Source organism: Megascapheus bottae, chromosome 36 (genome assembly GCF_031878675.1).
Source record: "Megascapheus bottae isolate mThoBot1 chromosome 36, mThoBot2.hap1, whole genome shotgun sequence".
NCBI classification, from domain to species: Eukaryota; Metazoa; Chordata; class Mammalia; order Rodentia; family Geomyidae; genus Megascapheus; species Megascapheus bottae.
In genome coordinates this window covers 350788-366686 of record NC_143544.1, presented here as the reverse complement: position 1 = coordinate 366686, position 15899 = coordinate 350788, and positions in this window count along the sequence as shown.

Below are 15899 nucleotides of genomic sequence, written 5' to 3'. Positions count from 1 at the left end.
GTCATTGGTCGGGATGGCGTCTTGTGAAGTTTTACACCTGCACTGGCCTTGATTCTCCCTGTCTCCTCAAATTGGTAAGGTCACAGGTTTGAACCCACTGAGTTTTTTTGGGGGCGGGGGGCGTTTATTGTTATTTTTATATTTGCCAGTCCTGGGACTTGAACTCAAGGCCTAAGCATTGTCCCTGAGATTTCTCAAGGCTAGTATTCTACCACTTGAGCCATAGTACCATTTCTGACTTTTTCTTAGTATGTGGTACTGAGGATTCAAACCCAGGACTTCATGCATGCTGGGCAAGCACTCTACCACTAGGGAACCCCCCCTCCCCCAGTCTGAACCCAGTGTGTTTTTGTTTTGAATTTTCTTTTGTGTGTTGTTTGGGGATGGACCCCAGAGCCTCAGAGCTGTGGGCAAGTGCCACCAGTATAAGCCATGCCCGTCTTCAAGCCATCCCCTCTACCAGCAACAAGTTTACCTCACTCTGGCCGGCCTCAGTTCCCCAGCTTACAAAACAGCTCTTGACCTCCTATTGCTGCTGGGGTTCCTATCGCTGAGGGTGCTACACTTTGCTTTGCAGAAGAGGGCTTGACAGATAAATTGCATCACCTTCTGGTGACTTAGAACCTTTTATTAGTGAATGTGTGACAAGTGCAACCCTGGTGTGAATAAGGAAATGTCATATCCCAAAGCTACCAGAGGCGCTTGCTGTGTGGTCTGAGGCATATCAGGTGGGGCAGGGGAAGGAAACTTCCTAAGCAAGGGTCTTCCTGGAGAGGAGGGGGGTCAGTGGGGAAGGGAATGAGTTCAGACTGTCTGGGGGGGGGGCAGCGGTGATACACATTTGATAATTCCCTAGTTCATGGAAACCTAGTTACCAGTGACTGGTTACTCCAGGTGTTTTGCCCCAAACTGGCCATCAGGGCACACACTCCATCAGCCCGAGGCTAGGCCGTGTCTCCAGATGGACTTCTAAAACCTGGGATGGGAACCAAAAGGCAGGATGGGCTGTGCTGGAGTGGTGGTGAGGGGGAGGGCGCCCTCTGCAGTCGAGGATGGACTAGAGTTTGTAGGGCCTGATGCCTCAGTCACTGGATTTCATCCCATTGAAGTCTCCATCCCTTGACTCTGTTTCTTCCTCGGAACCGTCTGTGTTCTCCATAACTCTGCGGCCTCCTCCAGACCTTCTAGAAGGGATGAACGAGAAGTCTCGTTTCCTCGCCTGTGGGTGTCAAGCAGAAAACACACCCGGCTTTAGTACTCCCCTTCCAGGTTGGGTAGATTCCTTTTTAAGAGGCAGAGACATCCTGACCAGATGCCAACAGTCAACAGGGAAGTCCACCATCCAGCCCACGGTGAGAAATCATGGCAGCTCCTAAGGTATGGTGGTGGACTGCATCTCACCAAAGCGATTGTCTGCTTTCCAAACTGTCTGGGCTGTCACCCCAGTCACTACTATCTGAGATTGGAATAGAAGGGTAGGTGGTGTCGAGCAGGTTTCATTTTTATTCAGACTGGGAGCAGGAGGGAAACGGAAGGCAAAGAGAGCAAGGCCAGGCTTCCTGTTGGGAGAATTTGACATTCCACAGCCAGGTGTGGATAGGGAGACAGGTGGTAGACACAGGAGGGCACTCCCTATTGGTGCCAAGCCTCTCGCTACAGATTCCCCAAAGGTGTGGATGGCGCCTGGCTGGCCTGTGTCCTTAGTGTGGATGTGTCATGTGTGATATCAAGTAGGAGCTCAGTGAAGCTTTTTGGCTGCATAAACTACGTTTCGTGGGTGTTTGTGTCTGTCTGTGCCTGTCCTGGGGCTTGAACTCAGGGCCTGGGTACTGTCCCTGAGCTTTTGTACTCAAAGCTGCTCTAATGCTTGAGCCACAGTTCCACTGTTTTTGGGTAAAGTGCCTGTAGGTTTGTCTGCCTGGGTTGGCTTTGTTCCTTCACCCTTAGCTCTCAGCCTCCTGAGTAGTGCAGACAACAGGAGTGAGCCTTCAGTGCCTGGTCTGCAAATTACACAGCAGGTAGGCAGCACCTCTCTATCCTCACCACCTCAGGCCTTTGTACAACCCTCTTCCTTCCTTATCCAGGCCCACCCTGCCTTCACAGGAAGGGCTGATCCCAGGGTGGGAGGGAGAGGTAGGCAGGAGGGAGACACAGTCAGTCCACTGCGTACCAGCCTTCTCTGTGTGAAATTTTATGTTGAACACAGACTGTGGCTCTGTCATCCGGCCCCACTTGACCCAAGTCACAGGTCAGGCCTTAATTTCCTTTAGGACATCTAAGCTGCCTACCTGACCCATTCCATGGCAGGACAGCTGGGCAGAGAATCCAGCCTACAAGCCCCCCCCCCCCCCCACCGAAAGATCCTTCAGTCAAAGGAACAGCCCAGACAGGTAAAACTAGAGGCATAAGCAAGACCCAGAGATTTCCTGATCACTGAGAAGGGACCTGTAAGAGCCTCTACAATGATGAGGAATAAATACTAAACGTTGTACCCATTCATGATGTGAGCACCCAACCCCTCCAGCTGCACAGGGAAGCTTCTGCACTGAACTCTCCATCCCTCTCTAGAACTGAGAAAAGGCTCTGGAAATTTGGGGCGGAGAAGTGAATATCAGCCCCCTTGTGCCGAAGTCACAAGACCTCCCCCCATCTGAAGTGGGTGGGCTTGCCCAGAGCAGGAGGGGGCAGGGTGCTGTCTGCTTGCTACTCTGAAGAGCTCAGAGGTCTGGCCTCCGGCCTCCACAGATGTGCTGGAGCTATGAGCCTCTGCCCTGCTGGCCTGCGAGCCTTCCTGTCCAGGCTTCAGGCCTTTCCTGTGTTAGTGTAAATCCGGCTCAGACCTTAGAGGTCTGGCTCTGGAGAATTTTATTTTCTCAATCTCGCACCGCTTGTCTAAAGCACGGTGGGCCACAGCCAGTGCCAAGGACAGCTCATCCAGGTTGATAGGAGGGCTACGAAAGAAGCTGAGCATTCTGCTTCAAAGCTGTCCCAGGCAGACAAATCCAGAAGCCGTCTAATCTCCAACTAACCACTAAAAAGCCAGAAGTGGAGCTGTGGCCCTTTGGCTCGAGTGGTAGAATGCCAGCCTTGACAAGGAAAAAGCCCAAGAACAGTGCCCAGGCCCTGAGTTCAACCCTAGTACACATACACACACAAAAGAGAAGAGTCTTCCAAATGCAAATTCAGGCAGATAACAGTGTGCCCACCCTGGCCTGTGCACACTGCTTTACATCTGAGACTTCTTTTTTTTTTTTTTTTTTTTGCCAGTCCTGGGCTTGAGCTCAGGGCCTGAGCACTGTCCTTGGACTTTCTCAAGGCTAGAGCTCTACCACTTGAGCCTCAGCACCACTTCCGGCTTTTTTCTATATATGTGGTACCGAGGAATCGAACCCGGGTCTTCATGCATGCTAGGCAAGCACTTTAACCACTAGGCCAAACTCCCGGCCCCATACATCTGAGACTTTTGCTTGACAGTAGATTGTGGGCATTGTTCTTCCCGAGGACACAGCAATCCTTGTTCTTTCTGTTTTCCTTTTGTTCTGACATGTCCATTTTCTTCTATTAAACAGTGTGGTACAATATCTATTTCTTCATCTCCATCTACTGTGATGGATTTCTTTGCTCTGCCATATGAGCCATGCCTCCAACCTGGCTCTTTTTTTCATATTTTTTAAATTGTAATTAATAGAAGGGTTACATTATAGTCACCAGATAGAGGGTGCATTACTTTACATACATTGATAGCCTTTCTCATGTCTTGTTCCCCATTTCCCTCCCACCACCCCTGCCCTTCATCTTGTTTTCCCCCCTTCCATATCCGATTTCAAATAACCAAATACGTATATATACAATATATCAGATGGTTGGTGAAATACTGTTACAATATGAGATAACCAAGGGACAGCAAAAGAGACGAGAGTGACACAAGGACCCCTTTCCCACCCCTCACCGCTGGCTCCAAGCAGCGAAAGCTGTAGTGGAATGTGCCAGGACCAGGGAAACCCAGAACTCCAGCAAGTGGTGCAATCCAGACTCAGGAACCCACACAGACAGGGCAGAAGCAGCACAGATGGCAGTGGAGACTAGAGGGGAGGCGAAAGGCCCTCCAACACCGGGGAGCATCTCACAGCCAAACCCGGATGATCCCCTCCCCCAGGCCATTGACTGGAGACTGACCCGTGGGCAGGTGCTAAGACCCAGCACCCCACCAAAGGGGACAGAGGTGTCCCTGCTCCTACCTGCCCAACCACCTCCTCTCCCAGGCCACTGGAACTGGGGACTGAGGGGCGCTATGACCCTGCCTTCCAACAGAGGGTGGGGGTTTGCATGAGTCTGTGAGCCAGCATCTGACTAAACCAGACCTAAGTTGGGCACCCTTCTGCTGGGAGACTCCAGCAAGACAGCACCAAGTGGACCCCAGGGAGCCACAGAAAGACTCAGACCAGCAGGGGCTGAGCTCACCCTTTGAGAGCCAGAAAGGCCCAGCTCCACCCTCAGAGCCTATGTCCTGGGCTGGGCCCCGCCCCCCAAAACAGGAAGGAAACCAGTCAGGCTGGTTTAGCTGAGAGCTCCATGAAACTCCCAAACCCCAGGCCCTAGGTTGGGCCCCACCCCTGGGAACAGGGTAGGCAAACTAGCCATCCACTGGGCTAGCTGAGACCGAAGTGTGCAACTCCATCCTAAGGCACACTGTGGGGCTACTGGTTAGGCTGAGAATTTGTTGTGCAGTGGCACACAGCCTATGGGAACAGGCCAAACACCTGTAAAAACTGCAAACTCTGACCTAGTCAGTGGCGGAACTAATTTGGCTGAGAACCATACATGTACACAAATTCCCAGAACCACCAGTCCCAAACCAAGTAAAGACCGCCACCTACCGACCACAGAGCGAACCTACAACAACAGTCCTCGATGCCTCAGAAAGTGCAAGGATGAATTACGGCATATATAACTAACCAAAGTCCCCTACAAAGCCCAAAAGGAAACAAGAGTGAAGGGATGAGAGAGATGTCACCATCCCAAGAAATGACACCTGAAGAGACACGAAATATGACTCAAATCAAGGAGATGATTGTGAACATGACTAAAGAGATTAAAGCAGAATTCCAAAAACAATTCCAGGAACATAAGCAGGAAATTACCAAGGAGCTCCTCAAATTCAAAAGAGAAATGGAAGAAAATATTAATACCCTCTCAGCAGACATGATCAGCTCAGTGTCCACAATTCAAGCAAAAACGGATGCATTAAGCAACAGATTGACTGAGATAGAGAATAGGACATCAGGAATGAAAGATAAAATGCAAGTGCTGGAACAGAGAATCATCAGTCTGAAGAAATCAATCAGAATTTATCCAAGAGAACTCCAGGATCTGGCAGACACAGCCAAGAAGGGGCAGAGTTCCTTCATAAAGGAATGCAACCGTTATTCACCAAAATCATAGCAGAGAACTCCAACCTTAAAAGGGAAAATACATTATTGAAGGTTTCAGAACTCCAAGCAGGCAAGATCCTAGAAGGAACTCGTCTAGACATAGTAAAAACACTAGGCCGGAATACCAAGAAGCTGATCTTAAATGCTGCAAAAAACAAAGAGCTATACTACAATGGGAAAAAATTAGAATAACAGCAGACCACTCCACACAAACCCTAAATGCAAGAAAAGCCTGGGAAAACATCATTCATGCCCTGAAGTCTAACAAGCCAACCCAGACTGATATATTCAGCAAAACTAGCATTTACATTTGAAGGGGAAACAAGAATATTTCACCCCAAAGAGAAGATATATGAATACATGCACACTAAACCAGCATGACAAAAATATTAATCAAGAGCAAATTGCAGAACAGCAAGAAACCCCATCAAGAAGCAATTACCTATAAATCACTAAACACAAAAAGGGGGAAAAAGAGAAAGAAACTCAGGAGTAAAAATAAATAATGACAAAGGACACTGACCACTTCTCCATAATTTCCCTAAATGTGACTGGGCTGAACAATCCAATCAAAAGACACAGAGCAGCAGACTGGATTAAGAAACAAGACCCAATCCATATGTTGCCTCCAAGAGACCTACCTCACTGCCAAACACAGAAACTCCACGTGAAAGGATGGAAAGAATTTTCCACTCCAACGCACCAGGCAAAAAAGCAGGGGTAGCAATCTTAATCTCCAACAAAATTAACTTCTCAGTTAAATCAGTACATAAAGACGGCTACTACATATTAGTAAAGGGTACAATCCATACCCACAGTATTACAGTTACAAACATTTACTCTCTCAACACGGGAGCACCCAAATACATCAAGCAAACTCTCTTAGAATTTCAGAACAAGATAGACTCAAACACAATCATAGTGGGAGACTTCAATACTCCACTCTCAACAAATGACAGGTCAACTCAACAAAAGTTAAGCAACAACACCAGCGACTTAAATGACACCATAGCCCAGCTGGGCTTAACAGATATACACAGAGTCTTCCACCCAACGGTGAAACTTCTTACATTTTTCTCAGCAGCAAATGGAACACACTCCAAAATAGATCATATAATAGTTCATACAGAAAACTTAAGCAGATACAAGAGGACTGATATAATCCCATGCATTCTATTTTATCACAGTGGAGTCAGGCTAGTTTTGAACAATTCAGTAAAAGTAAAAAAACATTCAAATACTTGGAAGCTGAACAACACACTTCTGAATAACTCCTGGGTTACAGATCAGATCAAAGAGGAAATTCAAAACTTTCTTGAATGTAATGACAAGAAACATCACAAAGAAACTTATGGGACACAGCAAAGGCAGTTCTAAGGGGCAAATTTATTGCACTAGGAGAGCATATTAAAAAGACAGAAGAAGAGCATGTAAATAACCTAAAAAAGAAATTGAAACACCTAGAGGAACAAGAAAAAGTTAATTCTAAAACAACTAGAAGGACAGAAATACCAGAGATTGAAATAAGATTCACTATATACAAAATGAATAAATTAAAAAGTTGGTTATTTGAAAAAGTCAACAAAATTGACAGACCCCTGGCAAGATTAATCAAAAAGTGGAGAGGGGAGACTCAAATAAACAAGATTAGAGTCCCCACGGGAACAATCACAACCAATATCCAATAAATTCAGTCTACTATGAACAAGTACAGCCAGGGCCTATATTCAAAGAAATAAGAAAATCTAGTAGAAATGGATGATTTCTTGAATAAATATAGGTTACCCACATTGAACAATGAAGAGATAAACAAATTGAGCAAACCAATTTCATACAATGAAATTGCAGAAGCAATCAGAGAAATGCCAACCAAAAAGAGCCCCCGTCTAGATGGTTTCACCGTGTAATTCTCCAAGACTTTTAAAGATGAAGTAACATCTATACTCTTGAAACTCTTCTGAGAAATAGAAGCAGAAGGAGCAATACTAAGCTCATGTTCTGAAGCTAATATTACACTCATTCCCAAACCAGGGAAAGACCCAACAAAAAAGAAAACTACAGACCTATCTCTCTAATGAACACAGACGCAAACTCCTCAATTGTCAGGGTTTTTAGTCCTCAGTCCCTCCAGACCCACAGGAGGGATAGGAAGAACACACCTCGACCAGGATGAGCCAAGAAAGGAGAGGGCCGACTGACCACCTACCCAGCCCTCCCTCGCTTGAGGATAATCAAACGCGTCAGAGAGACCCGTCAAGGCTGGAACTCGTTTATTGAGGATGTCAATTTAGCTAATATGGGTGCAGGAGCCTATCAGCACAAAGGTGGGCAGGGCCAGGGAGGTACTCTCATTGAGGAAGTAGGATGCATGTGCTGTCCGAGAGGGTGGAAGGGTTCGATCCTACAGGTGGCCTTACAAACCACAGCCACACCTTCCAACTGGTGGCAGGCACCATCTCAGCCAGGTGCGGTCCCAAAACCAGGGAATGAGCACTGAGCCACGAGTTAGGCCTCCTTTTACAGCATAGGTTTCCATTTCCCTGGTGTGACGTGCCCTACACTCAAGAAAATACTAGCCAACAGAATCCAGAAACAGATTTTAAAAATTATACATTACAATCAAGTAGGCTTCATCCCACAGATGCAAGGCTGGTTTAACATTCGCAAATCAATCAATGTAGTACATCATATCAATAGAGCTAAGGATAAGAATCATATGATAATTTCTCTGGATGCGGAGAAGGCATTTGACAAAATACAACATCCATTCATGTTGAAAGCACTAGAAAAACAGGAATAAGAAGTATAATACTGTAGCCAGTATTATACTAAATGGTGAAAGACTGGAACCATTTACCTTAAAATCAGAAACTAGACAGGGATGCCCACTCTCTCCACTTCTCTTCAATATAGTGCTGGAACCCTTAGCCAGAGCAATAAGGCAAGAACAGGACATCAAAGGGATCCACATAGGGAAAGAAGAAATTAAACTATCCCTATTCGCAGATGACATGATCCTCTACTTGAGTGACCCAATTAGCTCCACTCCCAAATTCCTAGAATTAATAAACCACTTTCGCAAAGAAAAGGATCCCATTCGCAATAGCCCCCAAAAGAATAAAATACTTAGGAATTAACTTAACCAAATATGTAAAGGAATTATTTAATGAAAACTATAAAAGCCTAACAAAAGAAATTAAAGAGGACACTATGAAAAGGAAAGACTCCCTATCCATGCTCATGGATAGGGAGTACCGATATAGTGAAAATGGCTATTCTGCCAAAATTGATATACAAATTCAATGCAATCCCCATCAAAATCCCAAAGACATTCTTTACTGAAATAGAAGATACAATCCAAACATTCCTATGGAACAAGAAAAAAACCTAGAATAGCCAAAACAATTTGAGGCAAAAAGAGCAATGCAGGTGGTATTACAATACCAGACTTCAAACTCTACTATAGTGCCGCCATAATAACAAAAACAGCATGGTATTGGCACAAAAATAGACCAGAAGATCAATGGAACAGAATAGAAGATACAGAAATAGAACCACATACCTATAGTATTTGACAAAGGAGCCAAAGATATACAGTGGAACAAACACAGTCTATTCAATTATTGGTGCTGGCAAAACTGGGCAGCCATATGCAGAAAACTAAAAATTGACCCTAGCCTTTCGCCATGTACAAGCATTAACTCAAAGTGGATCAAAGACCTCAACGTCAGACTGGAAACCGTGAAACTGCTACATGATAGAGTAGGAGAGACACTGGAACTCATAGGCACAGGCAAAAGATCCCTGAACAGAATCCCAGGGTCACAACAGGTTGGAGAGAACTCAATAAATGTGACTACCTAAAAATAAAAAGTTTCTGCACAGATAAAAGGATAGCCACAAAAGTAGAGAGACAGCTGACTTTTAGCTCCCTTAGCAGAGATGAGCTCGTCATAGGTCGGTGGGTTAATATCTGGGTCCTCAGTTCTATTCTATTGGTCTTCAAGCCTGTTCTTGTGCCAGTACCAAGCGGTTTTGGTCAGTATAGCTGTGTAATAGAGTCTAAATTTGGTTACTACTATCTGAGATTGAAAAAGAAGGGCAAGTGGTTCGCTAGCAGGTCTCATTTTTATTCAGACAGGGGGCAGGTGGGAAATGGAAGCAAAGAGAGCAAGGCCAGGCTTCCTGTTAAAAAAAAAAAATTGACATTTCACAGCCAGGCGGTTGGGTAGGGAGACAGTGGGTGGACACAGAAGGGCGCCCCCTACTGGTGCCAAGCCTCTAGCTCCAGATTTCACCAAGGTGGGGATTGTGCCTGTCTGGCCTGTTTCCTTAGGCACTCTGGATGTCTCCTGTGTGACATAAAGTAGGAGTTCAGTGAATTTTTCTTGGATACATAGGTTATACCGTGAGTGTGTGTGTGTGTGTGTGTGTGTGTGTGTGTGTGTGTGTGTGTGTGTCTTTGCTTGTCCTGGGGCTTGAACTCAGGGCCTGGGTAGTGTCCCTGAGCTTATGTGGCAAAACTGGCTCTATTACTAGAGCCACAGCTCTAAGTTTTTCTTCTGATGTCTCATGTGACCAACAGACATGTGCCTCAACCTGTCTACATTTTATCTGTAATGCTCTGGGAGCTCAATCCCTCTGCGTGCTGGGTGCTCAGTCCCTCTGGGTACTGTGTGCTCAGTCCCTCTGGGTGCTGGGTGCTCAGTACCACTGGGATATGTGTGCTCAATCCTTCTGGGTGCTGGGTGCTGGGTGCTCAGTCCCTCTGGGTGCTTGGTGGTGGGTGTTCAGTCCCTCTGGGTGCTCATTCCTCAATCCTTCTGGGTGCTGATTGCTCAGTCCCTCTGGATACTGGTTGCTCAGTCCCTCTCGGTGCTGAGTGTTGGGTGCTCAGTCCCTCTGGGTACTGGGTGCTGAGTGCTCAGTCCCTCTAGGTGCTGGTTGCTCAGTCCCTCTAGGAGTTGGGTGCTCAGTACCTGTGGGTGCTGTGTGAAAATTACAGAGGCAGGCTCGCTCACCTGCCCTTGCATCGCTGCTGCCTTCCGGGGCAGGAGGAAGGGGGAGAGTACAGAGGAGGACTCTGTAGACTCCTTCTCTGCTGCGACCCCTCGGTCTGGGCTGCCCGGGAAGGAAGGGCCCCTTTGATTGCTGCCTCTGCCTGTGTTGTTCAGTGGTGGCTGAGCCCAGGCTTGACCTAGGACTGCTGGTTGGAGTGGTGGCCTCATCGAGTAGTGTGTCTTAAAGGGACGGAGTTCCCTGACTGGTCTTTAATCAGTTTCAGTTTCTCTCACAAGCTTTCACTGCCTCATTATTAGAAATTTGTTCCCAAGTAGGTTGTGGTTCGGTTCCCCCCCCCTCTTCAGGTCTCCGGTGTGCGACTCCAGTGTTGGAGAGGGAGGGAGGTTCCAGGGGGGCCGCCCAGATTCTGGGATGAGACCTGGCCTTTAACGGAGCCGCAATCCCAGCCAGCCATCTGGTGGCACTTCCCTGAACTTCAGCTACACAGCTTCACTTTTGCTTTTTTTCACCCTGGAATCTACAAGCGGTGACTCCACCAAACTTTTGGGAGGAAAGAGACTCCCCCCAACCTCCTAAGCATCCAACTTTTCAACCTTTTGGAATAAGTGACCCCCCCTTATAACAGACCTAGTCTGTCTCTTTCAGATATACTCCAGTGCATCTCCAATCCACATCAACCGGTGGTACTGGAACTTAACCTACTTCTTCTCCTTCCTGCTTGTTGTTATGTTTGTCTGGTCACTTCTTTCTATAGAGGTGGGTCAGAGACAGAGCTCTCCATTGGCCCTCCTGACCAGTCATTTTAAGGATGTAAGAGAAAGGGGACACAATTTAAGCATGAGCCTCAAGCAAGGCAAGCTTATCACTCTTTGTCAATCTGAATGGCCTGCTTTCGGTGCTGGGTGGCCGCCAGAGGGAACTTTCCATTTCCCCTTGATTCAGAAGGTAAAAGAACAAATTTTCCTCCCTGGGAGAGCGGGACACCCCGACCAGATACCGTACATCTTAGTTTGGCAGGACCTGGTGGAGGACCCCCCCCCCACTCCGGGCAGGAGCTGGAGCGGCCACTGCGGCTGCACCAGGAGCGGAAGACACCATCACAGCTGGGGGAGGGCCAGGACTTCCAACAGGGCCCACAGGGGGAACCCGAGGCTGAACACAACGAGCCACGAGCCCCCCCTCCCGGAAGGCTACAATCCACTGGGCCCCACGCTGAACCTCACACCCCGGACACCACGATGGCCCTTCTCCTCAGGGAGATTGGGTTCCCCGGCGATTCTGGAAACCCTAGGTTCCAGTCCTGGCCCTTCTCCACTGCTGATCTGTACAACTGGCATAGCCAGAATGCTACATTTTCTGACAACCCCCGAGATTTGATTTCTTTGCTAGACAGTGTGATGAACACCCACCAGCCTATGTGGGTGATTGCCAACAGCTACTCCAAACCCTATCACCACAGAGGAGCGAGACCAGATGGAGACAGAAGCACGAAAGCTGGTCCTGGGCAAGGACGATCTCCCAACTAATAATGTTGAAATGATTAACGCTGTCTTTCCCCTTACCAGGCCCCCCGATGCTGAATGGGACTATAACACTGAGGGAGGTCGGGGTAGGCTACAAGTCTATCGCCAGACTCTGATGGCAGGTCTCCGGGCAGCAGCCCGCACACCAACTAATTTAGCTAAAGTATATTCAGTGATACAGGATAAAGAAGAAACTCGGCAGCATACCTAGAGAGGTTGATGGAGGCTTTTAGGCAGTATACCCCTATAAACCCTGAGGAAAAGGAAAACCAGTCAGCAGTTGTCCTGTCTTTCGTAAATCAAGCAGCCCCCGATATAAAAAAGAAGTTACAGAAATTAAAAGACTGGGAAGGGAAAAATATCTCTGATTTATTGAGGATTGCTCAAAAAGTGTTTAGCAATAGGGACCCTCAGGAAGAAAGACAGGCAACAACAATGGAAAGGCAGGACAGGACCATGGCTAAGGTATTGGCAGCAGTGGTGGGGGAAGGTAGACAGGAGAAAACCAGAACCTCAATAAGATCCCGACAGGGCCCAAGAAATCAAAAGGAACCCCTGCAGAAGAACCAGTGTGCTTACTGTAAAGAATTGGGTCATTGGGCCAGAGACTGCCCCCCAAAATGGGGGCAAGGACAGGCCCATCGCCCTGGCCAGCTCAGATCTGCCCTGGTGACAGAGGAACCAGATGACTAGGGATGATGGGGTTCAGATCCCCTCCCTGAACCTAGGGTAACACTAAAAGTGGAGGGGACCCCCATCCAGGTTTTGGTGGACACCGGGGCCCAATATTCAGCTTTAACCAGGCCTGAAGGAAAGGTTTCTACTACTAAATCATGGGTACAGGGGGCTACAGGCATTAAACAATACTCATGGACCACAAATAGAACTGTGGACTTAGGGACTGGAAAAGTGTCCCACTCTTTTCTAGTTTTGCCAGAAAGCCTGTACCCCTTACTGGGAAGAGACTTTCTAACCAAAATGGGAGCTCAAATCCAGTTTCATCCATCAGGTCCTCAAGTGACAGATGCACAAGGCAGGCCACTACAAATTCTAACCTTGCAGTTACAAGACGAGTACCGCTTGCATCAGGGTCCCCCACTTACTTACTTACTGGCTGAGGAGATTCCCGAAAGCCTGGGCTGAGACTGGAGGGATGGGGTTGGCTAAACATAGGCCGGCTCTTTTTATTAAAATAAAGCCAGGAGCAGACCCGGTATGGGTCTGACAGTACCCTATGTCCATAGAATAACTCCCCACATCAGGCGTCTTCTGGACCAAACAATACTGAGGCCCTGCCAGTGGGCCTGGAACACGCCTCTGTTACCGCAAGCCTAACTCAAACGAATATCGGCCAGTGCAGGATCTCAGAGAAGTCAACAAAAGAGTGGCAGATATCCACCCCACCGTACCCAACCCATATACCCTCCTGAGCTCTCTTCCTCCTGACAAACAGTGGTACATGGTCCTAGACTTAAAGGATGCATTTTTTAGCTTGCCCTTGGCACCCAAAAACCGAGATCGTTTTGCTTTTGAATGGACAGACACAGAAAGAGGTGTTAATGGACAGCTGACCTGGACCCGCTTGCCTCAAGGATTCAAGAACTCCCCTACACTCTTTGATGAGGCTTTGCATAAAGACCTGGGTGAGTCCAGACAAAAATACCGTAATCTAACCTTGTTACAGTATGTAGATGACCTTCTTGTTGCAGCAGATGCCGGGGCCTACCGGCAGCAAATCGGGGTTCCTGAAATAGGGGGCAGGGACTGGAAAAAATAGAAGAAGAGAGACGAACACATGGGGTCCAGGAGGTATGCAGCCCAGGTGAAAAACTGCAGCCCATTTATTTTCAACTCAAGGCTTATATCCCTTCATGAAACCAGGGAACTTCCAGGTGTTACATTCACATGGCAAATCTCAGGTCATTTAAACAGAATAAGGCCAGAAAACAATAAGACAATAAAGCAATTGTCTGATGCAAATCAAGGTACAGTTTGATTCCACTCTGGCTTCCAACATACCCCCCTTTTTATTTTAAAAGAAACACAATTGCAATTTCTACTCTTTCCAATACCTCTAATTTATCCTGTCTCACTTTCCAAAAATGACTATGGTCCCTTCATCTAAAGAGGATTGATGGGCGGAGATTCAGCTTCTGTGACTTCTTCAAGCTTTACACTTTAGTCTTTATTTGCATTTGAAAAACCTTTAAGGCTCAAGGAACTCCCTTTGCCTCCAGGTCCCCTAGGGCCCAAGGCAAGGCCCTCCCTTTGCCTATTAGAAGAGGCTTTTTGTTTTTTCCTGCAGTTTAGATTATTACTACTTAGAACTCCATCAACAGTTTACACTGAAATAACAGTTTTTCCCTAATGCAAGAATTACAAACATCAGTGCACCAAAAGTCTAAGTCTGGACTTAGTTTCCTTCCCCCCCCCCCCTTTTTTTAATCCACATTTTATCATCAGATTTCCAGTGTCAGTCTGCAAGAAAAGACAGATAGGCAAAGTTTCTGACATTAATAAACAATTTTACATTTAAATCTCTAATACATGTCTCCAAACTTTAACTAAAGGTGATAAATCCCAAATTCCCTAATACCTCTGGGCTAAACAGGATACAATGTTTACAATGTAAACAGCTGTATGCATTGCAATACCAGATTTTTTTTTTTTTGTCAGTCCTGGGCTTGAGCTCAGGGCCTGAGCACTGTCCTTGGACTTTCTCAAGGCTAGAGCTCTACCACTTGAGCCTCAGCACCACTTCCAACTTTTTTCTATGTATGTGGTACCGAGGAATCGAACCCGGGTCTTCATGCATGCTAGGCAAGCACTTTAACCACTAGGCCAAACTCCCGGCTGCAATACCAGATTTTTAAAATGCAGATTTCAGGCTCTTTAGAAAAATACTTTTTACCAATTTCTCTTTAACACAATGTAATAATCCTTTGAGATATTGTAAAACATTCAAACCTAATACTTTTCTTGAAGTTTTAAGCTTATATTTACCCAATTGCCTTTGTGTTTAAGTATAAATTTATCCATTGTTTTATACAGCATGCTGACAATTTAACCTTGAACATGTTCACTCACTCATTCACACACGTTCATACTCAAAGATCTTAAAGCGCGCAAAATTAATATGGGCCATTCATTTTCCAGAAGTTTGTGTCAAGAGAGCTTTGCCAATTTTACTCTTGCAGGTGAGAACCAGGTTCAAAACAAAACTTTTTGCAAGGTAACTTAGCTGGAATTTAATTTTCCAGGGCTTGTTACAACTGCAGACACGTGGGAGCGGCCATACTAGGCCCAGAAATGTTCAAATAAATAACAAGGATGTGTGCTTGTGTATGAACAGAAAAACCATAAGGATCCATATTTAGAACTGGTACCAATTTTAAAGACAAAACTGGACAAGGAAAAATATGTAACACGAACAAGACAGAGAAGCAGAGACTTTTAAATAACTTCTAATGGCATGCCCTGTTAGCGACAAGAAACTCAAAACGGGGGTCAAGGTGTCCCTTGACCACCCAGGCCTCTGTTTTAGGCCCACAGTGCACCTTTTTTTTTAAAAAAAAAATAAAACAAAACAAAACAAAACACAGACATACAGGGGGTTGGCCAATTTCTACTTACCTCTGAAGGCCTTTGCTTTTCACCTGGGCATCTTTTACAAAAAAGGTTGTTAAGAAGAGGGATGGTAAAGACAAACAAGAACAATCCTTTATCTCAATAGCATACAATTTGTAAAAGAACAATTGTCACATGTTACATTAAATTGTATAGAGTCAATTGATATGTTAAAAGGTCCCTACATAATAGCAAAAGGAGGAGAAACATAGCTCATATGAACGTGTTGAACAAGTGGATCAGGAGCAGTCCCACTGACATGCACAAATAACTCAGGTCCTTCCCACGTCGCAGG